The 22,701-nt window shown below is 41.5% G+C and overlaps 1 long non-coding RNA gene across 2 annotated transcripts; it reads left to right on the top strand.

Annotated features, from left to right (window-relative positions):
- Positions 1 to 3,884: 3,884 nt before the first annotated feature.
- Positions 3,885 to 22,280, top strand: LOC140121981 (uncharacterized). 2 transcript variants are annotated; one of them, XR_011854230.1, is made up of 4 exons: positions 3,885 to 4,009; positions 19,823 to 19,935; positions 20,004 to 20,066; positions 22,207 to 22,280. It is a non-coding gene; the product is annotated as an uncharacterized lncRNA (long non-coding RNA). The 2 variants fall into 2 exon arrangements; XR_011854231.1 differs by lacking the exon at positions 22,207 to 22,280 and adding an exon at positions 20,199 to 20,327.
- Positions 22,281 to 22,701: the final 421 nt, after the last annotated feature.

The following is a 22,701-nucleotide window of genomic DNA, read 5'->3' on the forward strand; positions in this document are numbered from 1 at the left end:
ATGTTTATATCCACATATGTAGTATGTATCCACATGTATTTTTGTAACACATTTCGGGGTGTATTTTATCCTTTAACCCTTCTTGAAAATAATAAATGCAGGTGTAAAGGGTAATTTTATGGCAATTTTTATTTTCTTTTTACCGACCAATGTTAATAAATGTAATAGTATGTGTATAGAGCCGGCACTAGTAGAGAAATCTGTGTCAAAATATAATTTAATATACTTAATACCAATACATCATAAAATATAACATTTATAAAATAAATCAAATAAAATATATGCAATCTATACTTTAGAGTTCTGTAATAATTTTGAATTATCAAATTATTTCACTGCATGGGCATTTTGCAACATTTGGTAGTTTGGAATCATCGACGGTGCGTTATTGCTCGAAATTTGTCAGTCTATTCAAACAGTCTTGTCTAAGAAGAAAGCATTAGGACAGTTTGTGTGAAAGTTGGAGGCATAAACCGCTTGTAGGTACTTACAGTTAGTCATATTGTATACAATTTGTGTCTACGGATCTTAATAAATGTTGTTCTGGGGTCATGGAGGATTTCCAGGAGGTCCTGACAATATCAAGTTCTTGCACCAGCATAGGGACTTGAGTTTGTGCATGTGTGGTAAATGTGTCAGGCGTACTGCAAGTACTAGGAAAACCTAGTTCCTTCTTTGTGGCTGGTAAGTAAACCGAATCCTTGTGGCAGGTTTAAAAGGAAGTTTCTGGTCTTCAATAGATCTATAATATATCAAATAGCAAATATATTCCTCGATCAGACTTGTCATATTTCCAACATGTTTGAAGTAATCCCTACTTCATTAGTAGCAAAATGCAAATGACAAGTGTAATTTATTTTTTGGTATCAGCCTGATGCAGAGCACAGTAGAGAATCTGGGACACATTAATAACATACAAATTAATGTTGTGTTTTATGTGTTTTATATTACATAGTGTGCCATTTTGTTTTCTTGTATTTTTCCATCTATGAAATTTTATGTAAAAACCTGTGAGGTCAATATGTTCACTATACCCCTTGATAAAATCCAAGAGAGGTCTAGTTTCCAAAACGGGGGAACTTTTTGGGAGTTTCTGCTGTTCTGGTTCCATAGGGGCATTACAAGTACATAATGTCATCTGCAAATGAATCCATCAAAAGCTATTTGCAAAAGACCAATGGTGCTCCTTTTCTTCTGTTGTGTGGGTCCTATTATTCTTAGAAGAAAGTGCACAACAAAGTTTGAGAAGCATTTTCTCTTTAACCCCTTGTAAAGGTACAATTGTTTTGGCTAAATGAGCATATTATTGAAGAAAAGTTAGATTAGTAAATGAATAAATGAATACTCCATTTAGTTTTAATCCTGGTGCCACAGACAAATGGTTAACAAATTTTCGCTTCTGAGAATACTTCTGAGCTTTTTCATGATTAAGGCTTCATTCACACGAACGTATGGGGGGGCGTATGTACGGCCGATGTATATACGGCGTATATACGTCCCCCATACATCGCAATGGCCTCACAGCATCGTACGGGAGTGGTACAGTGCAGCGCACGTGGTGAAATTTTCTTCAAAATGTGGAAAATACCTGAATTCTAAGTTTACTCAAGTCCTGAAAAAATTAAAGAACGCTTAAAAAATGATGCCAACATATGATCAAGGTAAGTTAGTGACCAATTTGGTTGGTCAGACTAACTGTATGAAGAGCATAAAATTTAGAAATAATAAAATTTCAGATTTTTTTTTTAAATGTTACCCAAATTTTCACTTTTTTAATAAATAAATGCAAAACATATCAACCAAAATTTACCACTACCATGAAGTACAGAGTGTCACAAAAAACACTCTCAAAATCATTTGAACAAGTTAAAGTGTTTCAAAGTTACATATAGATAGACAAAGAGATAATGTAAGAATTTAAAAAATTAAGTCGGACCTTTAAAGTGAAACTGACAAAAACAATAATTTTAGTACAGCTGGAGAGAGACCTTTGACAATAATTTCAACAACACTGATTTAATACTTCTGGCTTCTTTCTAGAATGAGATATATCTGGTATATGTAACATTATTTCTTATTAAATAAGATTCAGCTTTTTCTGATGTGGGTGGGCACTTCCAGGGTGTGACATCAGCAAAAAAAGATAGAATGTTTGTAATTGCCGACCTGAAGCATGTGAGAAGTCCAGGGGTTTAACGCGGTCCCAGGGGTTCTGACCGCAACCGGTGGCTCCTGGCTTGTTCACTGCAGTACACGTTTTCCTCAAGGCAGGGCCAGGGGATGCAAACTAACCTAAACCTCTGACATGAGACGGAAGAAGTGCATGTAGCGGGAAACGGCCATCGCTCCAGTCTGCACCGCAGGAGGAACAACTCCCCTCCCTCCCCTTGGTATGTACTCCCTTGATGCCTAATAAAGACACTTGTTTTTGCTACATGGTCTAAGGATCGTCAGTGAACCTTGGTGAGTGCCATCCTACTTTTTCCATTTTACATTAACCTGAACCCACTGTGAGCCGACTGACACTCTGCAGATTCGGATGCAGGTTCTTGCTCCAGAATCCTTCCCATCTCCATCCGGACTCTTCTCTTACAGTAAATGGCACATACAGGATGGATAGGGGAGGAGGGTGCAGCAGTGGTACAGAATCAGGAAGAGAGAAGGAGGTCAGGCAGCAAAGTCAGGGTCAGGTCCAAGGTTACAACAGGAGGTTAGAATACAAGAATCACTCAGGATTAGCTTTCTCTTAGGCATAGGCTGAAAGATCGTGCAGACTTGCTGGGAGAAGCTGGCTTTTCAGGAATCCCGGAAGTGACCAGCGGTGCACTCGCCCTTTAAATCTGCGAGTTCCGTCGCGCGCGCCCTAGGGAGCGCCAACGTGGAGAGGTGCGTGAACTTGTAACCGGGTTCTGCCACGGGTGTGCCTGCAATCCGTGACGTGGTCCCTCCTAACAAGCCTCCTGTCGTCTTTAGTTGTTCTACACAGTTTCCCATGGTCCCACTCCTACAGTTGCATATTGGTTAGGAAACAGTGACTGTAATCAGTGGTGATGTTACTACGTATGGCACAAGACTGCAGAGATTTTTAATTGGCTTGAATATTGTAATTTAATTGACACTAAAGAAAGGGGGATTTTAAAGGTGAGTACAGTAATAATGAAGTTATTTGAAAACATCTCCTAGCTTGAAATTCTCAGAAAACTCACTGCAGGCAACACATCCCTAAGGTGTTTTAACTTCTACTGAGAAGCTGAAGCAAAATATTTGGGATATTCAAGTTCTGCCTTTTGATTGAGTGCAGACATTAGCTGTATTGTCTATAAAGAGGACCTGTCACCCATAAGAAGGCACTAGTAGCTGCTTGCTAAAGTCCTAGTGCTAACTTTATTGGAACCCACTGATGAAGCTAGCAGACACTGCCGCACTGTACAATAGTGTACAAAGCGGTCTGGAGTATTCATGAGGGGGCAGTCCGGGCCCTGCTTCTTCCCCGAATGGCCCCTCCCACTCCATAGGCTGGCAGCGACTGCCGGGCTTCACGCGACAATAAAAAAATAATTCAGACAGCGTTAGGTGGAAGTCCTGGAGATCTATGTAACATACATTTCTGTTAGTTGCTAGTGGTAGAATGACTGTGAAAAATTTGTTTTATATCCCTGGACAGTAAATGCCTTAAGATCTCTCCACTAGACTGTTCCACAGCAGCTCCCCCACTCCAAAAAAACAGTAGCAGGTTTTTGGCCGCATGCTTGTAACATCTGTGCTGATAAGTGTGATTTTATTACATGCTGTCTTACTAGTCTGAACACTGGGTTATTCATTTCCTGAATATCTTAATTGATTCCCACCACACCCATTCGTTTCCTGTGGATTTAGATCTTGTTTGCAAATAGTTGAGTTAGCTGAGATGGACAGAAACTTCCTCCACTCACATTTCTTTCTTACTGGTCTGCCCTGGATGTTAGAGAACCAGCATTTTCTGGACCAGGATTCTGACACGACATAAAAGGTTTGCCTGCTATTTCCTTGTTTTCTAAGTGTAAAGCTAGCTAATATTTATTCTATATACCATATTATTTGCCTATTTTCTGACATCGGTTTTGCCTGTTGGTTCTTTACTGCAATGTACACTTGGTTCTGACCCGTATTTATTGACTACTCTACTATGTTTGTATTGTCTGGTCTCTGTCTCTGTTGGTGTAGGAAGGGAGCATTGAACAGTTATCACCTACTGATGGGCATTTAGGTAGGAATAGCTGGAAAGTAGGTTTTAGTCTCTGGAAAGTAGGTTTTAGCTCTCTGTCCTTCCAGTGCATCCAGACCATTTCCTTACAGCAGCATAACAATACTACTCAAAGCAAAGGTGCGGTGTTGTGCATCAGTGCAATGCAGAGACCTAGAAGCCAAGCAGTGTGAGGACATAGTAAATAGTCACTTATTTTGCATTATGTTTCTTTCACTGTAGTATAAACAGCAGGGAATTGGATATTATTGATTATATGCTAGTCTATTTTATAAGTTACCAAGTCCCTACTGTTCTATCCTTTTTCGGTCCTACTTGGCACAGAAGAAGTGGCTATCATCACTAGTTCTCAACATGGCAAGTGCAGGAAACTGCATTTCCTGTTTGCAGAAAAAAAAGGTTTTGGAGAAAAATATTTATTGATTCTGGTCAAAAGGTTCATGATCTTGTTACAACTTTATGTGGTCTCCCAAGCATCTCATGTTCTGTCTCACCCTTTTGTATTGTGTCTTCTTAGCATATCCTGCTGGGTTCATAAAAAGAAAACCAACTGGAATTTCTTAAAGGGGATTTCTGTTTCAAAAGATAGATAAATGTGATCTTGCACTCTTCAAGATCACCTGTTGTAGCTTAGAAGGTACACCATTTAAAACTTGGTCACACTATGGTATACTCATTGCTAATGCTTGTAGTTACAGGTCCAAAGCCTGAGGCTGCTGTGATGATATAATGATAATATTTCCTGTTTAAAGCGCTTAACCTCAGTTTTGTCAGATTCATTGAGTGGATATAAATCACAAGTATATAGAGTGGAAAAATACAAATTTGTGTGACTGCCCATATTCTCCACGAAGAAACTTCAGCAAAAAGTTAAGAGACCACTGATAGATTATTGTGATGTTAAATTACAAAAACAATATTTGTTATTCTGGGCTGAAAAAGGGGCTTTCTGTATCTGTATCTGTAACGTCCGTACCTGAACGTCGCTCTATCCGCAGTTGGCGGAATAGAGGCGTTTATTTGTGTGTGAACTGTGGCTTAATTCTTGTGTTTGGATGAACTGAGCCACACCCTGCTCCTTGCATTTCTGTCTTGCCCAGCAAGGGTTACTAGCCTGATGGACAGTTCCCCCAGTGTGCTGCTGGAGGCGTGTCCGGGATCGTCTTTATATACCTGCCCATTCCCATCTTACCTGGCTGGTTATTTTGAGTCTGACCTGTGTATACTTGCTTGATTTTGATCTTGACCTGACCTGTGTATATCCCGCCTGTACCTGTATCCTTCAGGCTTGCTGGTTAATTTGAATCTTGTCTTCCCTGAGTATCTAGTTCAGTTTTAACTGTCTGTTTGTCTGCCTGTATCTGTAGCTGATCTGTATATTACCCGCTTGACCTTGATCTGTACCTGACCTGTATATAACCCGTTTGATCTTGACCTGACCTGTATATACCCCGTTTGATCTTGACCTGACCTGTATATACCCCGTTTGATCTTGACCTGACCTGTGTATATCCTGCCTGTACCTGTATCTGACCTGTGATTATCTGCCTGTAGACCTGTATATATCTATTGTTTTGTCCCTGTCTCAGTCCTGTGTTTGTATTCTGTGTACCCGTGTGTACACTGGTCTATTCCTGCATTCCGGTTACCTGTTCAGTCTTGTGTTGGTTTCTGTCCGCCAGTGTGAACACTGATCTATACCTGTATTTCCATTACCTGTCCGCTCCACCATCCAGCAGCTGCCAGATGAAGTAAGTGTCCCCTGTCATGTTGTAGGGTCACTCAGGGACCGTCAGTTAGGTTCCTGATAGTGGGTTCGCCCTTATCAGGGAGGTTTATCTGCTTTAGGCAGGGCCTTAGCCCGCAGGGACGTCGCAGGGTGAGTTCGCCATCACTTACGTAGTCTGACAGCTAGCGCCAAGTCTAGTTGTGGTTGCGCAGTTGCTGGACAGGTGCTTACAGTATCTCAAAGAACCAAAATCCTTATGTGATCTGAAAGATGATATTCTTATCTTGAATATGACACAAGCAGCATGTTTCTATGTGCTATAGACCCACACATACAGCCTTCTGAATTAACAATACCTCTTTGGATTCTAAACTTGACTAATCTCACGGTAAAATGAGGTGAGAAGAGTCAGATTTGCCTTATCTTGGGGGAGATATTCTTATAGGTAAACAGGTAGATTTCACATAAGAGGGAATTCTAGAAAGTACATTTTATACCCTGCCACACTTTGATCTCTTTTGTCCAATAGAGATGGTTTTAGAAGCTTTGTGGTTTGTTTATATGCAGCTTTACAAACCTAAGCCATGCTGCTCTGTTCCTTGTAGAAAAAAAGGCTTGATCTGTCAATAATTTGAATGAATCATATTTCATGAACATTGAAAGTCTGTATTCTGAGATGTAACTCCTTTTTTTATCATTGCACGGTCAGGGTGAAAGTGCTGAGACATCCATCCCTGGGAAAACTGTCAACTAGCTTCAATTTATGAATGAATGATGGACATTGATTTCTTAACAGACTCCTGAATGCTCCAGACCTGCAAACGGTCAAAACTTCCACTTTCATAGCCACAGACACACTTCTACATGTGTTATAAATGTTGTGTATAACATTGGTTAATACCCTATTTTGCAGGTCTTATTCTTTGTTTGAATATGACATTCTTACTCCTTACAGGGATTTTCTGGGCCATTTAACTACCAATGAGCTATCCATTGGGTAGATCATTAGCATTTCATTGGTGAGGGTCTGACAACTGGCAACCCCATTGATCAGTCGTGTGCCACATGCCACTGTAGCACCTTGGCACTGCTGCACACAGCTGTTCAGTTGTCTGTCAGGCCTCCACTGATTATATGGACCAATGTATTTATTTATTTCAATACCTTATAAAAAATGGCTGGACCAGTGTACTGTACAAGCTCTGCCATCTCTAGTGTCACCCTTCCCCATCATAGTTTGTAAGTTCTTGAGAGCAGTGCCCTTATTCCCATTGTTTTATCCAATGACTATTTAACTACTTTGTAAATCTTAATTTGTTTCTATGTGTACACCATGATATGTAAAGTGCTGTGGAATATTATGGCACTACATAAAGAATGCATTGTAATATTATATACATGCAAATAATAACATTAAAAAAATAATATAGAAGCTGTTAATCTTGTGACAGTCATGTCTGCACATATTCCCCTAAAAGGAAAGGTAAGGAAGGACAAATCTGTTTGTGTCAATACTGTTTTTGATTCACAGTGACTGGAGCTTAACTGCCCATCGACAATTTTAGTCCATTTATACAAGTGTCAGCTGCAGGGTGACCAAAACTTACTGCCGGGCTAGAAATGCTCTTTCACCTTTTACCCATTGGCTCTAGTAATAACATGGGTAATCATATATTACACCCTGAAATCTATTTCTATGCTACGGTGGGCTTTGCCTTCTTTACCCCAAGGAACTGTACTTTCAGTGGTTGGATAACTTGTTGTCCTGCCTATCCGAAGTCTCTTGTCTCTTGCTGTATCAACATTTGGAGAGAGAAAGATCTGGACCACATATCAACACATTATACAATGATCTCTTGCAGTAAGGCTACATCAACAAAATGTTACATTTTTATGAAATTGCATAAGCCCACTAACCACCTCATGGTGACCTCGTTGTAGTAGGTCTCAATGCTATTGGGTGCGGCATCACCAGCAGGGACCAGAACGCAGCAGACTCCCAGTACCCATACTCAGGACCACATCTGCTATGAGGCAAGATGAAAATCTCGCCTCAGGCGGCAGATACCCAAGCCCTGTGACAAGCGTCAAAATTTGGGGCCATAATGTGGGTGATTCGGATAGCCATCGTCGCCCAAATCGCCCACATGAAAAAAAAAAAAAAATCAATTGCGCATGTCTCATTAAGAGACAGACGCAAATGGTATACAGAGCGGCGCCGGCGGCACAGACCCTTCTGTCCGTGCCTCTCTGCTGCTCTGGAGGACTTAGGCAGCGTGCAATGACGTCACGCTGCCCACGTCCCTTCACAAAGCTACACATGGCAGCTGAAGACCCTGGAGAATGCAGAGGACGAGAACGGCGGCGAGGGAGCATGACTGAAGGTGAGTAATTTCTTTATTTTATAAAAAGGAGGGCTATATAATGAAAAAGATGACTGTATACAATATAAAAAGGGGGGCTGGATATATTGAAATGGGGGCTGTATAATTTTGAAAGAGGGTCTATATATAATAGAATACAAGGGGGTCTGTATATAATAGAATACAAGGAGTCCATGTGGTCCCAGAAACTTGCTGATAGTAGTGTGATGCACGGTCAAGTTATTTCTCTTTATAAATGCTGGTATGATTTGAATTCTGCCCCCCTTGGCTGCCAACTTCCTCTCAGCTCACCATGAAAGCCATGTGATGCCCAACTCAATAGCTTAAGGATCCACCAAATCAAGGTCACCATGAAGAGGTTATTGGGTTTATGCAATTTGATCAAAATGTAGCTAAGAACCTCAAGTTCATTTTGTTAATGCAGCCTGGCGGCAATAAATCTTTGTATAGTGTGCAGATGTGTGGTCCAGATCTTTCTATCCCCAAATGATGTTTGAGAATGTGTCAGTTTAAATTAAGGATGTACAAGTACTGTATATGACACCGTGATTCAGTCTCTCATTTTTCGATTTTTAATCAACTATAAAATAACTTTCAAGTTCGTACAGTTTTCCCCCAAGCACTTCCACATCAGCCCCTTCATCATGCACCACAATACAATAATTGGACATTTACTTTCTAGTGGCCTGAAAGAGATAAAAACAAAATTGGCAGTGATTTTTTAGATAATGTGAGCTTTAATCGTGGAGCACTAATGAGGCGCCGTACAAAGAATCTGACAGATATAATGGCTGATTTACTTTCCATGCATACAAATTATGTATTCTCTAATAGTTTCAGCAAGAATGAAACATGCCCTTGAAAGATAAATTTTATTCATACCATCACATTGTATTTTATAAGCCAAAACATCCCATGCAGACATTTACTAACAGTTTATTGTTATTGATGTAGTTCTTATGTGCCACTTAACGTTCTCCAAAATATTTATTGCTGAATGAAAAGACTATATATAAGAATTCCCCAAGTAGGGAACAATTAACGTTTGTCTCTCCGAAGCAGTTGCAGTATTTGTAAACATCTTCCCATCGGCAAAGAAGAGATCAAGACTGACATACGAGGAAGCAATTTAATAAATCTTCCATATGTCTATGACTTCTCATCCAACTGTTTAAAAATTTGATAAAAGTTTGGTGGCTTAACCCAATAAACACCATCATAAAAAGCCAACATAAATATCAAAACTGAATAAGTACAACTTTTCACACTTGCATTTTTCATGCGCATGTTCTGCATGTGATTTTGACGTGCAGAACTTGCATTGCACTCTGACCCTGTGGGGCAGATTTACTTACCCGGTCCATTCGCAATCCAGCGGCGTTCCGTCAAGGTAGTTCCTCCGCCGTCCACCAGGTGGCGCTGCTGCGCTGAAAAGCATTGGAACGCAATGGAGTTCACCGAGCCGGGCTGAGTGAAGGTAAATGCGGCGGTTTTTCCGAATCCGTCGGGTTTTCGTTCGGCCATGCCCCCGATTTCCGTTGTGTGCATGCCAGCGCCGATGCGCCACAATCCGATCGCGTGCGCCAAAATCCCGGGGCAATTCTGGGGAAATCGGCGCAAATCGGAAATATTTGCGTAACACGTCGGGAAAACGTGAATAGGGCCCTTAGTAAATGACCCCCATTGTATTCAATGTTTTTTTTCAGACATGCATTTTTTTTCACGCACACATGCAATTTTTTTTTTTTAACGCAGGTTTAAATCTCGGCATGCTCTACTTTTACAAGTCACGTGTGTGAAAAACGCACCATACAAGTCAATGGAGATGCATCAAAAACGCATTGCACTCTGAGACACATGCAAGTGCAATGCATTTTTAATGCATCTATTGCCATAGAAAAGATAGACCACAGTCCTGAGTCTTTTTCACGTGCGTTATCTGCATGTTTTTCACTGACCAAATCCTGATCGCACTCTGATCACACTCTGACGTGATCTGCAACGCAAGTGTGGAAGAGGCGTTAGAGTATTTGCAAGCAACAGTCCACACACAGATGGTAGCATTATACTGTTTGCAGAAAAAATAACATGCACTTCTTTTTTGCAAAACAACACGCACAAAAGACACAGACATCCCAATAAACAAACGTTAGATCTGTTAAATGAAGCCAAATTCATGAGCTGCACAATGTTCTGAATATAAAACATCATAAGTAGATTGAGGAAGACTGCTGCAAGACCCCCTAGGGCTGCGTTCACACATGTTTACATTGCATCTTGAAAAGCTATACGGATGAGGTAGAGGAGATTTGCCTAATTACAGTGGGCTACGTTTATCAAAACTAGCGCCCCCTGTTAGGTGCACATTTTTTCTGTTTTATCGGACATAGTGCAGCCGCGACACAAAACTGCTGCAGAGATTTTATATATACATGTACAATCAGTTTGCATGTTCTTTTCAGTACAAAGTCAGTCAGAAAACTGGTGCAAAAGCCTTAATAAATGTGGACCATTGGCCCACACCCGTGCACTAGCTTTTGTGTGACTTTGCACGCACTTTTCAGTTCAAACTGCTTGTATATGTATTTACAAAGTGTCTGTGAGGCATTTGTGTCACCACATCTCTATACCCAATGCGACACAAAATTCTGCACACGTTTATCATGCAGTGTCCGATAGAATTGTGCCGTATTCTCTATGTTAAAGGTGCACCAAAAAAAAATTGATGCACTCTGTCTGAACAGTGCAGGGAGCGTCAGATTCATGCAGAACGTGTGCCACAATTCATGAATCTGGCGCAACCTGCACACTACACTGTTTATGATGAATGTGGGCCAGTAAGGTTTATAAACGCTAATGTTAACAGCAATGTAACTTGGCAAATCTCCATTTCTCAGCTGTTGAATTATATTATATACTTTATTAAAGAAAAATGTTTGTCTTGTTTTTCTTGTCCCTTTAGCAGTGTACCTAAAGAAGCTTTTAGCTTAGTGCAGTGGGGGGCATTTATTAATTTATATTATTAAGAGCTGGAAGTATGCTATAATTTTTAGTGTGATTTAAGTTTGTGGCGCAAAGGATTAATGATTTGGTGCGCTAAATAAAAAATTAACAACTGCCTGCACATTCATTCGTTTAGCCGCTCTATTTTTATGCCACAAGGAAGGCGAAGGAAGGGAAAAAAAATTCCGCCAGTTTTCAGATTGAAAGTCGATAAATGCCCCCAGTATGTCTAAATCAGCTTTCTCTCCCATACTTACTCTGATGGATAAGGAGAAGCTTGGCAGCGGTGCAGGTTGCGCTCCATTCAATGTTCTCCTTGACTTTTTTCAAAATGAATATCATGAGAGAAATATATTTTAAAATTATTATTTTTTTGTTGTTGCTTGGAATGCTCCTTTGCATGTGAACTCAGTTGTGGGAACAACATTCATATGTATGGAATGCAGATGATCGTCCACTGGAATTTGTGCTGAAATCAATGTCAAATTTAGCACATGTAAATAGACCCTGAGGGGAAATATAATAAATATGTACAGAATTGGTGAGTTCTAGAACTAAAAGTGGCAAATACATAAATTCAGTAAATCAGGGATCCCACCCGTTTGACATTATAAAACAAACTAGAAAAGTGTTAGAAGAATTGTTCTTCTTCACGTCTTTAACCCCTTCCCGACGCGCGCCGTACGCGGGCCGAGCCCTCTCCATAGCCGGTAAGTCTTTGCTGCATATTGCAGCAAAGGCTTACCGGTAACACCCGCGATCGGTGCTAGCACCGCGATCACCTCCGGCAATGCTGCCGGAGGCTTCAAAAAGATGGCGCCGCCATCTTGGCGCGGATCTTCGCTCCCCGATGACGTCACGGGGAGCGGTGATCCGTTGCCATGACAGCATCGGGCCTCACGAAGGCCCGAAGCTGTCTCGTTTTAACCTATTCATTACAATGTGCTATCAGCACATTGTAATGAATGAGGAGTAAAATCCCCATATACTGCCATATTGCAGTATGGCAGTATATGGTAGGATCAATCAGACAACCTAGGGCAGTGGTGGCGAACCTATGGCACTGGTGCCACAGGCGGCACTCAGAGCCCTTTCTGTGGGCACCCAGGCCATCACTCCAGCATGAAGGTTACCAGACAGGACTCAAAGAATCTCTCTGCAGAATCTTCCTACAATGATAGGTGAATTTGCCCTCCTCTTTTCAACTGCGTTGGTGTCTTTAGGAGGCAGAACGATTGAAAGTTGTTAAAGAACAAGGAGAAATAAATTACTGCTTAAATAGATGTGCTGGCACTTGGCAATAAATAAGTGGCTTTTGGTTGAAGTTTGGGCACCCAGGCACTAAAAGGTTCGCCATCACTGACCTAGGGTAAAGTACCCTAGGGAGTCTGAAAAATAGTTAAAGTAAAAGTAAAAAAAAGTTTAAAAAAAAAAAATTATATTAAAAAAACCTAAAAATTCAAATCACCCCCCTTTCCCTAGAACTGATATTAATATTAATAAACAGTAAAAATCATAAACACATTAGGTATCACCGTGTCCGAAAATGTCCGATCTATCAAAATATAATAACGGTTTTTCACTGCGTTTAACCCCGTAACGGAAAATAGCGTCCAAAGTCAAAAATGACATTTTTTTGCCATTTTGGAAAATATAAAAAAATCTATAAAAAGTGATCAAAAGGTAGCACAGTCCATCAAAAGTTGCAAAAAATGACACCACCCACAGCTTCGTACACCAAAGTATGAAAAAGTTATAAGCGCCAGAAGATGACAAAATCAAAAAAAAAATTTTTGTACAGGAGGTTTTAATTTTTTTAAATGTATGAAAACATTATAAAACCTGTACAAATGTGGTATCCCTGTGATCGTAGCAACCCAAAGAATAAAGTAGACCTGTCATTTGGGGCACACAGTGAAAGCTGTAAAATCCAAGCCCACAAGAAAACGTTGCAAATGTGTTTTTTCACCATTTTCACTGCATTTGGAATTTTTTTCCCGCTTCCCAGTACGCGCCATGGAACATTAAATACCGTCACTACGAAGTGCAATTTGTTACGCAGAAAATAAGCCATAACAGAGCTCTTTATGTGGAAAAATAAAAAAGTTATAGATTTTTGAAGGTGGGGTGTGAAAAATGGAAGTGAAAAAAATAAAAAAGGCCAAGTCGTTAAGGGGTTAAATTGCATAAAAAGAGAAGCAGTGGCATAACTTGAGAGGGTACGGTAGCAAATTGAATCCAAGAGGCTTGGGGACCCACAGGGTGTTGTTTTCCAATACTGTATTACTATTACTATAAACCATATACTCGTGTATAAACCAAGTTTTTCAGCACAAAAAATGTTCTGAAAAAGGTCCCCTTGGATTATACACGAGTCACGAGTACTTAAAAAATTCTTAAAAAATAATAAACTTATATATTAACCCTCCGGTGGCCCCTGATGTCCGCGCGGGTCCTCTTCTGGCTTCCGCGCCTGTCTTCTGTACATCGTGCGGGGTGCCGCCATGCTTTTCTCCCGGGCGGTGCCTTGTATGGCGTCAGCAGCGGTGCCCGGGAGAGAGCTAAGGCGGCGCCCAGCACGATGTACAGAAGACAGAAGACGGGCGTGGAAGCCAGAAGACATGCCGTGTGTACATCAGGGGAGGAGCGCTGCACATAGGGGCCACCGGAGGGTGAGTATATAAGTTTTTTTTTTTAATGATGGGCTGTGCTGTATACTACTGGGGCAGGCTATGCTGTATACTACTGGGGGCAGGCTGGGCAGTGCTGTATACTACTGGGGGCAGGCTGGGCAGTGCTGTATACCACTGGGGGCAGGCTGGGCAGTGCTGTATACCACTGGGGGCAGGCTGGGCAGTGCTGTATACCACTGGGGGCAGGCTGGGCAGTGCTGTATACTACTGGGGGCAGGCTGGGCAGTGCTGTATACTACCGGGGGCTGGCTGGGCAGTGATGTATACTACCGGGGGCAGGCTGGGCAGTGCTGTATACTACTGGGGGCAGGCTGTATACTACTGGGGGCAGGCTGTATACTACTGGGGGCAGGCTGTATACTATAGGGCAGTGGTGGCGAACCTATGGCACGCGTGCCAGACAGGGCACGCAGAGCCCTCTCTGCTGGCACGCATGCCATGGTCCTCCACTGTCCTCTGCTGCTGCATGCCGGAGCTCCAGTGATTCTCTGTGCATCGGAGAGGCAGAGCAGAGAGTAAAACACTCTCTGCTCTGCTACACACCTCAGCTGACGGGCTGTAAGCTTCCCAGTGCAGGCTGCAGCTGAGCTGTTCTGCCATCACTTGTGGAGCAGCAGCGGGTCACTGGCTCCCTCTTTGCTCTCTCCCCCTCCTCCTCCTCACTGAACCTGAGCCCGGGAAGACAGAAGCCGTCAGCCAGGAGTGCAGAGCAGCAAGATGATTGACAACGAAGATAAGGGAATGAAGTCCCTCACTACAGGCAGGGTAAGCCAGGTACTCCATTGTCTGCTGTCTGTGTAAGCAGGCAGCAGCTTAAGTGTTAAATAATTGATTTCAGTGTTTTGTGCCCTCCACCCCACAACACCCACTTTGACCCAGTGAGGAGATCTTGCTAAATAGGTTTCCCCATCCCCCTCAGTGCCTGCTAGTTTGTTTTTATTTAACCAGGTTTGGATTTGGACCTCATTTAGTCACTTTTCCTGGCACATTCAGTCCCTGCCCCTGTTTCCCTCTCCCACAGCGCTGCTTTCACCTTCTAAATTTTGACAGATTAAGACCCCTTTCACACTTGCGAGTGTGATGCGCTGAACTTGCATGCGCTGGATTGCCCAGGCCGAATGCTGCAAACCAGAGCTGCACTGACCTGCTGAATTCAGGTCCAGTTTGCAGCAGTTCGGGCCAGGAGATCCAGGCAGCACATGCTGCGAGTTCAGCGCATCACACTCACAGGCGTGAAAGGGGCCTTAAACCTAAATTCTTGTGATTGAGATAGAGACACAGGGTGCTAGTTGACGATTTAATGCACTTGCATAGAAATGCATATCTACTGGTGTAGCAGTAGCATTGGTGTCCTTTTACATGATACCATATCTTCACTGTATGGCGGGGATAATTATCACTATATGGCGCCAATGTTCATCACTGGCATTAAAAGCAATTACTGTATGACGGTAATATTAAGCATGATTCCATTTATGTTGTTGTAATAGTGATGCTCATCATGTGCCAGTATTATTTGGCGTTAAATAGTGTTATTGTGGGTATTATTGGTCTAAATTACCATGCTGGCACTTTGCGATAGATAAGTGGGTGTAGGCTTGCAGTTTTGGCACTCGAGTTCTAAAAGGTTCGCCATCGCTGCTATAGGGGGCAGGCTGTATACTACTGGGGGCAGGCTGGGGTGGCTGTATACTACTGGGGGCAGGCTAGGGTGGCTGTTTACTACTGGGGGCAGGCTGTATACTACTGGGGGCAGGCTGTATACTATAGGGGGCAGGCTGTATACTATAGGGGGCTGGCTGGCTATACACTGGGGGGGGGGGGTCTGTGACCAATGCATTTCCCACCCTCGAGTCAATAGGTTTTCCCAGTTTTTGGTGGTAAAATAAGGGTCTCGGCTTATACTCGGGTCGGCTTATACTCGAGTATATACGGTATTCTAGTCTTTGCACTGGGGTTCATCAACTTCAAATTTTGCCACTGAGAGAAGACTTGGGTTATAAAATAAGTGATGTGATGGGCAAAAATGTCTCAAACATAGGAAATTGTAATATTTTGTAGAAAAGTTACTGTGGTTGAGAAATATTTTGAATCATTTCAAGGTCTAAGCATCTGCAAGGCACTGGCACGGCTCACTTCTAATAAGAGATTTTATTTTTGTTTAAATAAGGCAAAGTATCAGAAGACAATGGGATTACCTCCACAATAGTTTCTGCCTCTGAAGATGGGATCAGTGGGATCTACCAATGCATATTCCACCTGCTGTGGAATCGCTGTTCAATAATCTGCCTTGTATTTCTCACGCTTCTATCTAGCCCCTAGCAATCTGACTGTTTCCAATATGACGGATGTCGTAACTGATATAAAAGAGAAAGTTTCATGTCGGTAGCACGTGAAAAACAATCAGAATGAGGAAGCAGAGCAAGCATGCAGTTAACTTTTCATTCCACTGAACTGTTCTATAAGTGATCAATTTTCCATCTGTATAAATTTCATGCTTTTTAATTCATGGATTAGTTTTGATCATTTCTTTCTTCTACCTTTTAAGAGATTTATAAAGCTTCATTCAGCACATTACATCCTAAGTATTTCCTACCTTTCAGAGAGGCATCATATGTCTGCATAGCAAAAAGCTGATACATTCTTTGCATTGTAGATATGTCTTGTATTCAGCACTCTATAGATAATAATTACGAATGAATTTACATATATTATCACTCCAATGAATGATGACAGCATCATACCGGAAACGACTACAGACCTGGTTGTGACAGATCTGTGACAGATCTGTTCTTGATTACTGAGGAACTCAATAATTAGCAGTCACGTGGAAGACACTTCTAGGTAAAGTATGTCATAGCACCTTGGAAAGGCATTTAGAACAAAACAATGATATACTACACAAACCATGGAGTAAGGATTAACCTCTTCCTAACAGGAAACACTTTGCATGTTCAAGCCATTTACACCAACGCACCTTTAGAAGTCATGCACACAAACATATTATTACTTTGTTAATCTTCTAAAGAAATTCTATATAGTCATAGACTGCTATAAATCCTCATTTCTCTGCCTCATAGCTCTGATTCAGTTCAGCTCTGAGCAGCTCCAGTGATAATCTGCCTTTTCACTCATTTGCATGTAAAACACAATTAGTAGAGATACAGTACCTCTGTCTTGTTCCCTCCTTAAGATGCAGGTGTTGGTTGTAGTCATCAAGCTCCTGTGTACTCCACTAGTAACTGGGGATGAGGATGATGACATAGCTGAGAGTGATGTTATGCGCAAGTGAGTAATAATTTAATTGTATGTTTTGCTGGCCACTTTGCTGGACATTATGTAACTAGGTGGGTACATGACATTAATTAATAAAGGTGGGTACTGTATTAATAATCAGTATATACCAGTATAAGGACACAGGGCTCCCACAGTAGCCAGTATAGTCAAAATGCCCCCACATTTACAAAAGTCCCAAAGTAGTCCGTAGTCTCAGTGCCCCACAGTAGCCAATAGTCCCTGTGTCACGGTGAGGACGCCGCCGCCTCGTCACGTAACGTGGGGTGCAACTGTACGGGTTACTCTACTCAAACTTGCGCTTGCGTTTCACTCAGGACACAAATTGAGCCTAAATCACACCTCATACAAATCCAGCACCAGACCCGCTGCCACCACTTATTGCATTTATACTGGGACCAATAAGTATCCCACTCTACATCAACTCTTGCTCTCAAGCAGTCACCTTGTTACACCACTAGACATGCACGCTCAGCTCTCTAGTAGTCACACAGCCAACCATACTTTACAGGGCTATGAGTTCGCAGAGCATACAGGGACCAAAATTAAAGTGAAAAGCTTTCATTACAAAAAGTTGATCAGTGCATAAAAAAGATATTAAAAACAAAAGAACAAAAGAATTACATAATAAAAGGACACAAAACACGAGTCTATTGTGAAAAAAAAATTACCCAGTTAAAAAAAATAAACTTAAATACTCACCCTCCGATGTCAGCGCGGCTCCCCGATGTCGGCGCGGCTTACCGATGTCCCCGATGTCATCGCGCCCCGTCTTCTTTCTTCTCCGAAGCTCCTCTTCTCGGCTTATACTCGGGTCGGCTTATACTCGAGTATATACGGTAATTGCCCTGTAGTTAAACAAATCTTATACATCTTATACATAATATCTCCTTGACACCCTGCACTCCAGTAGTCAATAGTCATATAACCCTCAGTAGCATATAGTCACTGTGCTCCATGGGAGCCAAATATGTAAATATACACCTCTCTGCTACTGTTGTCCTCTGCTCAGTCTGCAGACATGATCTTTCCATCTAACATGCTGAAGGCTTACTATGGCCTGTGAAATGGTGGAATCAAAGTAGGGAGCCAACAACTCCGATTGTCTGCATTACTCTACAGTCTACAGCCTCTGGAGTACAGATCTGGACGATTCCACTTCAATTTCACATCAGTGAACTATGAAATAGATGTATGCACTGCCATGGTAAACAATTGTACCAATATCTTAAAGACACTGGTACAATGGAACTGGGGGAGGGGTTACTGTGACTCCTGGCTGATTGGAGTCACAATTTTTCCCTCCTGTTGGTGGCCTGATTTCTGCACTGCTTATTAATTGACATGGGGGCGGTTTTACATATGATTGAGGAAAGTGATGTATACAAATAATTGAGAGGCTACTGTATATACAGTATAATAAATCTATGTAATTCACAACATGAACATTCTACATAGACTGTATTACACTACACAGCTTGGTGTCATCTGCAAATATAGACACAATGCTCATGAATATAAGATCAAGGTCCTGGCAGGGTGATTGTTTAATGAATCGTTAGAGATTACATGATCTTGCATCTGTGGCCATTTTATGGTCAGGAATGTCTGGCTGATGAGACAAAAGGCAGGAGGCTTCACTTTACATATCAAGAAAGTAATGCAGAACTTTTAATAGATGTATAGTGAGTGGTAAATTACATAAAATGCTCTGTCTCAGATATACATACATTACAAGAAACGTGAGGTAAAGTAGTAAACCCCTTTAATTCCAACCTTTATATCATTATTAACAAGTTAAGTAAGAGTGAGCCCAGCTCAGAACCTGGAGGTATACCACTTACAACTAGTGACCATTCTGAGAAGAAATTGTTGAACACAACTCTCTCATTAGAAGATAAGGATAATAATTGCCCGTCTATGTGGGACAGTGTCAAATTTCTTTACAAAGTCCATGAACACAATATCCACAACCGCTCCTCTGTCCACGCATCTGCTCAACTCTTTTTCAAAACAGATCAGGTCTGACAACTTCTATCCTAAGTAAACCCATGCTGGCTGTCGCTTATACATACTCCCATATGTAGTCTTTTAGTATATTTTTCCCACAATGGAAGTTAAGCTTACAGGTCTATAATTGCTTGGGGAATACCTGGAGCGCTTTGTGAATATTGGCACCACATTTGCCTTGTGCCATGTGTCATTAAGGAGTCTCTGAAGATCTTAGATAGATCAGCGGCAGGACGATTCTTCATCTCACTGAGCAGTTTGGACGGCCAAGGGCCCCCAGTAGGCTTGGGATAGTTATTTAGATGAAATTAGAGAATTGCTTATTTTTCCTTAGTGTAGAGTTAGGCAAAAGTTTCTTTTATAGTTTTTCTGTAATTAACAGTACTTTATAGTTGTTCTGGAAAGCAACCAGTTGCAAAAATACAAGAAAACCTAGAAATACCTCTGCCCCTCTGTTTTCCCCTAGTCTTGACACATCGGTATCACACTTATAAGTAGAAGCACAGAGCATGGGGCGAAGATGTCCTCGCCACACTTTCGCCACCTCCCTCTCCCAAACTGGGAGCATTGGAGAGCAAGGTAATGTCACACAAGAGGCATGAATAATTAGGAAGTGGGAGTGACCTAATTCTAAGTTTCTTTTCTAGGTGATCCCTGTGTGTCAAGACTAGAGGAGGACAGAGCCGGGATCAAGACAAAGAGGAGTGGGGGTGAGTATCTTTAGGTATTTTTGTGTTTTTGCAACTGGTTGATTTCTTTTAATTGTGTATTTCATGATAATACTTGGCTGGGACCATGGACTCATTTTGTCTTTCTATCTCTTTGTTTTTTCTTTCTTTCAGTCCAGATGGGACTTCATTGTAGTAAATTAGAGTCATTGTGTTATCTTTATATCAGTGGAGAGCTGTAGTTGTCATTAGTTATTTCCCTATGTAATTAAACAGATGGTTCTAATGTAGTAAATGCATGCCTAAAGTAAAGTCATGGAGTTGTTCTATGAAGTTCTTCAAAATTCTTAATTGTATCTATTTCTAAACACATTTTTAAGATATTGACAATAAAAGGGAACATGTCATTGGCCTATAAACCACTACCAGTATATTGTCAAACAGTGTAATACTGTTTTGGGTGCTCTTGCGACCCACAACCTAGGTCGCAGACACCCCCATGCTCCTATCCATGCCCTTGGATCCCAACCACTGCTCTCCTTTCTCCGCAATCCCACGCAAGCTCCGGCGGTCCATCTCGTGCATCCCCGCCTTCTAGGGCGTGCACAGATTCTAAAGATTTGAAGGGCCAGCACGCCTGTAATTGCCACTGGCCAGCTGCCAATTCTGGTAAACTCCCAGCCCCTTGTGCCTCAGTGAAAGCTATGCTCCATGCTCTGTGCTGTTATTGTGATTTCCTGTTGTGACCCCGGTACGATTCTTGATTACGCTCCTCCGCTGCCTGCCTTGACCTATTGCTATGTGCCTGACTCTTATCCCCTGTTGCCTGCCCTGACCTCCTGCCCTGAGCTCTCCTCAGGACCATAATTATTCCAGTCCATGAGATAATGTTTTTCCCAGAGATCCTTTTACTATCCAGGCATAGAAACAAAAATTCTGGAGTACCATTTGAGGATGAGAGGATTTCAGGAGGCAGGCAGAGCTCATATGAAACAAGATATATCTGCTTCAGTACCACAGATAAAAAAAACTGGGACGTATATAAAAAGGAATCTCCAGTCGTATATTTCTCCTCGTCAATATTGTCAGACTATCTCCTGTTTTCAGCAGGATTTTTGGTATAGGTGGTGGATTGGATTAGAGCAAATTTTTGTGTCCTTACAAATCTGAATAAAGTCTCTAAGTGCAGAGTTAGCAGCTGTTACCTCAGAAGAAACCTATGGAGGAAGAGAAACCCAAAGATGAAGTGCATAAATGATGAAAAAATGGAGAACAGCCACTGGGCTTTTTGAAATGATTGTTGAATAAGAACTCAGACCAGGGAAGAAGACTTGGTGTACTGATGAGCAGTAGTGGATTATAATACAGGCTGTTTGGGTCCTTGGCCTCCAAGTCTTCAAGGGCATATTACCACACAAACCACCCACTAAGAAGGACCTGAGAAGGACCTTCTTCCATTAAATCCTGAGTATGTGTATGCTTTCAATGCACATGTAGACAAGAGCCATTTCAGGACCTATAAAGGTCCTCCAAAACTCCTGAAACAGCAGATTGAAAGCAGTAGAAGTAAGACATCCTACATTCCCCAAGAAGCTTGATTCTTGATTCTAGACTTGTAGGGTTTATAATATTCATACTGCCCAGGGCCCATGGCAGCCCTAATTCTGATGAGCAGACACATTGGGGCACACTTACTTAACTGTTCCGAACTGTCCGACGAAGATGAAGTCCGGCTTGATTCACCAACATTGTGCACCCGAGATCCTGCATCTGTTGATTTCCTGCCGAGGTCCGCCGGTGTTCACCTTCTTCTTCCTGGTGTATGTGAGTGCTGATCTTGCGACAGAATAGAACTGTCCCTGGATAGACTTGCATCCATTACATCGGTACAGAGCTGAATAATGAAATTAAGTATTCTCTAGATCTTCAAAGAGTTCATCTTTAGCCTCTTATCTCTCTGCTTTGTAGGAAACGGAGAATGTTTTTAGATACACTGCTGACTAAAGGAGAAAAGATCATAGAAAATGCTCTATTCTGTAATGAAGTATATTACAAAGTTTACTATTATCATCAGCACAATTCATTTCTGAAATAAACAGTTTTCTGTTATTGGTAGTTTTCACTTTTGCATTTCCTATATTTATTTTCTAAGGACCTAACCATCTTCTTTTTATGTTTTCAGCATTATTTTGGGCGCAGTAAGTTGTCCTGCAATTACTGAGGAAAAAATTGGATTGAAAGGAAATGTAATAAAATGTAATTGTAATACTTCTGTTTTGCTTGTGGCGTGGTGTAATGAAGGTTGTATAATGACAGGACTGGAAGTCTTAAATAGAATGATACAGAATACAAAAAAAAGTTGAATTTGTGTCATAACAGGATTGAATCCACTCCTTGGAACATTATAAGGGGCAGCATTGGTTGTAATATGGTCATACTTATACTCCCTAATGATTATATGTCATCAAAATTGACCACTGTGTCTAAGAAGGTTAAGCTGCTTATAACTATTAGCGGGATCGGCTGTTAGATAATACAGCTAATTGTGAAGTACATGGTAACAGTATGAATCATATCTACAAAACCTTCAAATATGCTGTATAAGTGGTGTGATCGTAAGTCAGGGACTGCAAGAGTACCAGTTCCCTACACTGTACTGATGAGATGCAAATACATA

This window comes from Engystomops pustulosus, chromosome 3, assembly GCF_040894005.1.
Source record: "Engystomops pustulosus chromosome 3, aEngPut4.maternal, whole genome shotgun sequence".
NCBI lineage: Eukaryota > Metazoa > Chordata > Amphibia > Anura > Leptodactylidae > Engystomops > Engystomops pustulosus.